Source organism: Sceloporus undulatus, chromosome 2, assembly GCF_019175285.1.
Source record: "Sceloporus undulatus isolate JIND9_A2432 ecotype Alabama chromosome 2, SceUnd_v1.1, whole genome shotgun sequence".
Taxonomy (NCBI): Eukaryota; Metazoa; Chordata; class Lepidosauria; order Squamata; family Phrynosomatidae; genus Sceloporus; species Sceloporus undulatus.
In genome coordinates this window covers 138,980,005-138,983,638 of record NC_056523.1, presented here as the reverse complement: position 1 = coordinate 138,983,638, position 3,634 = coordinate 138,980,005, and the positions used below count along the sequence as shown (strand labels likewise).

The 3,634-nt window shown below is 42.7% G+C and overlaps 1 protein-coding gene across 1 annotated transcript in view; it reads right to left on the bottom strand.

The window, feature by feature from the left end:
- Positions 1 to 2,951, bottom strand: part of CASKIN2 (CASK interacting protein 2) — a 183,371-nt gene extending 180,420 nt beyond the window's left edge. Inside the window, exon 1 of the mRNA XM_042448997.1 lies at positions 2,823 to 2,951. The gene's annotated coding sequence lies outside the window, so the exon portion shown is untranslated. The remainder of the gene's footprint in view (positions 1 to 2,822) is intronic.
- Between the last annotated feature and the right edge of the window lie 683 nt (positions 2,952 to 3,634).

Below are 3,634 nucleotides of genomic sequence, written 5' to 3'. Positions count from 1 at the left end.
TGGGAATTGTAGTTTATTGTGGCACCAGAGCTCTTTCTCATAAAACTACAATTCCCAGGGTTCCCTAGCACTGAGCCAGGAGAGTTAAAGCGGTCACAAACTGGATTATTTCTGCAGTGTGTCTTGGACCCAACTCAGGCTGCATCTTCACTCCAGACTCCAGAGACAATTCCCAGGATTCCCTAGTACTGAGCCAGGGCAACTAAAAGGGTTTCAAACTGGATTTATTTCTGCAATGTGGTTGCATCTGAACACATTTCTATTTGGCACAAAGCTTCCTGAACCTCCTTCATGTCAAAATAAATATCTTAAAAGGACTGAAAGATTCTTTGTTTGGTTCAGTGGTGATTTTGAGGGTTGAAATAAGTTACAATTATTTTTATTCAATTATATTTACGTTGATTTGCAAAACATCTACCATTTTAACATTATGGGAATTTTCCGGGAATTGTGACTGAATATTCCGTGTGATCTGGGGGGATTCAGCGGGTTTTGGACAGACATTTCCGGGAATTATCTTCGAGGCTTGTTGGCAACACTGATTCTTCTCTTCCCCCTGCTGTGTATTAACTACTCAGTGCAAACTACTTTGGCCCTTTGAACTCAGTTTGCAGCAATGGAAGTAAGCTGGGGGAAAAGGGGGAAGTGGGAGGAGGACAGAGAAACAGGAACATTTTAAAAGCTGCTGAAAAAATGAGATGGCAGAGAATTAATTGGGACTGTCCCTGCCAAGTTGGGACAGTTGGATGTGTGAATGAAGTGGCCCAGATTTAACATCATTGCCCAGAACAAACAAACTATCAATCATCTGCTTTAATCCTTTGTGGTAGATGTGTCTGTGCCCTTCATTGAGACAGGAATGCTGTCAAATGATTTTATGACAACAAAACCTCTCAGTGTTAATCCATGTTAACCAAGCATATTTTGGATTTACAGCTGTAATTCCACAAAACTGAAAGACTGCAGGGCCATTTCTCGATGCTCAACAGAGCTGTGCTATCATGGAGCCAATACCTAAATAATGGATCAAGGTCAAGGAAGCTTTGCAACTCAATTAAGTGAAAATGCCACTGATTTCCTTTATCATAAAATCATAGAGGTGGAAGGGGCCTCATGGGCCACTGAGTCTAGGCCCCTGCTCAATATGGGACCCACAGCAAGTAGCTGTCCAGCCTCCAACCAGAGAAGGGGACCCCATCACCTCTCTTGGCACTTCCAATGCCTGACTGCTCTCACTGTCATGAAGCGCCTTTTAATGTTCAATCAAAATCTCCTTTCCTGTAACTTAAAACCATTAGACCTAGCACTACCCTCTACCCAGTAGAGAACAAGTCTGTGCCCTCCTCTTTGTGGCCACCCCTGAAGTATTTAAAGAGTGTGATCATGTCACCTTTCAGTTATCTGTCCACTGTAAGTTACCCAGAACATTAAAAAAAGCTTCTGTAGATTTCTGGCTCAGTGGTTATGGGACTAGTGTGTTATGTCCTTAGCCTCGTAATAAACAACACACATCCTATTTTTACATAATTTGCATACATATTTGCAAAAACAAAGCCCTCTGCTGTTAAAAAGAAAGAAAAAAGTAAATTTTAATGTGAAAAATCAAATTTCCCATTAGGCATAGCCCAAGCTGTAGCACCATTAATAAACAGGGTTGTCAAATTCACATCCAGCTGGAGCTTCTGTAGTTGAAGTTCAAAACATCTGAGGCCCATTCATACTATATAATTATAACATGATTATACCATTTTAACTGCCATAACTACATCCCGTGGAATCTTCCTGGGGTTTGTAGTTTGGTCAGAGGCACTAGAAGAGCCCTTTGGCTAGAATTTCTTAATGCTCATCCTTTAACTGCCAATTCCAGGATCCCATAGGGAAGAGCCATGGCAATTAAATAATAGCACTATAATTCTGCCCCAGGATTTTGTAGGACCAAAGGATCCCCAGTGGAGTTATACCACTCTCCTTATTAAGTCTTCTTTCTTGCCTGCCTTAACAAGAACCTTATAGGAGGCAGGAAGAGAGGGACACTAGAGGGGAAGAATTCTGATGGTGTATTTTCCTTTGCATCTTATTAAAATGCCATGCACTATCTCCAGGTTAGGATCTGTGAAACTTCTGATTTAATGGTTACCCCCCTTCCCAGCACATTGTTCCACAACATACTCCAAGCATCTGCTTTTCAACTTTGTGAATAAAAAGAAAGCTTTCTGTACTCAGTTCTCTACTTCCCAGTCACTGGGCACAACTTAATTCCTAGTTCTGCAAAAGAATAATCACCAGCAGCAGAAACTACGGAGCAGCTTTCCCCAATCTGGTGGCTCCATAGATGTGTTGGACTACAGCCTTAATATCCCTCACTATGTGGCAAGGGATAATAAGAGTCATAGTCCAACACGTCCTAAGGACTGCAAGGTAGAGGAAGAACTGTTCTAGAGTAAAGAACAAGATTCACTGATGCAACTGTTTCCCACTATTAAGGGATGGAGCATGAAACCCCACGATGGAGGGGTTTCATGTGTGCTCCTCATGAAGAGACTAGTTCTTTCCTTTCCAAACTTCCTCACACTCCCGGCCAAGTAGCAAGCACTGCCTTTAGGAATTCGTCATCCTGCCTTTTCCTAAATCCAAGAAGTGGGCCCCAAAGCAACTCCAAGAAAGGAAATTGCATGTCACTCTGTTAGCAGGTTCATATTGGATGGAACTAAGTTTTGAAATGGAGAAAATCAGGAGGGCTACTCAAAAAAGGCTCTAGTGCTTCATTGGACCTCTCGCCAACCAGCACCTGCCGCTTGTTAGTTCCAAGCATTGTAACTCACCTTTCCATAAGTTGTTGTGACCATCTCTTTCTCTGTCTCTGGCTTGCCTTTGGTTTTTCCCTCTCCTCTGCTTTCTTCCACCACCCCTCATGTGTCAGTCTGGCTGTGCGCACTTGGTTGTTCTTCTTCTGAGTCTGTTTCCATCTCTTCTTTCCCGCTCTACCTCCTTTTGCTGACTCTCTCAGGAAATTAAAGATAATCCCCCCACCTCTTGTCGTACTGGTGGATTCCCTGTTTAACATTCTCTGCATGTACTAGGGCTGATTCAAAACAGGATTAGACATTCTGTTGCTTTGATGTCAGCTGAGCTTTGCACTTGAGGCAAAGTGGTGATGTGTGTGTGTGTGTGTTAGGGGGAGACTTGTATGTGTGGAGAAAACTGTCTGTTAATGAGCCCTCCAGGTTCCACACACACATTTCTACAAGTTGACAAAGCAAAGGTCAAAATCACTCCTCAGAAACACAGATAACAACTTTGGTCAAACATCCTTAAATTTTGTCTGTCTGATGAGAAACTGGAGGGGAGTGGGACATGCAGACTGGAGACACTCAGCTTGACTCCTTGACAAGAGGTTATGTTTCTCCCCCCCCCCCCCAACAGTCCTTCTTCTGTTAGTAGCTGACAATGACAACTAAGCCATATCGCTTCTCTGCCCCCTCCTCTTGATGAAGCAGTTTAAAGGCTTATGGGGTTGACTCTTGTTAGGAGAAGAGGAGTACCGTAATTAATCATATAAGGAGAAATGACTTGTTAGACTTTTATCTATTATAACATAAAAGACACCATGCTGTGGGGAGTAAACAAATCATGG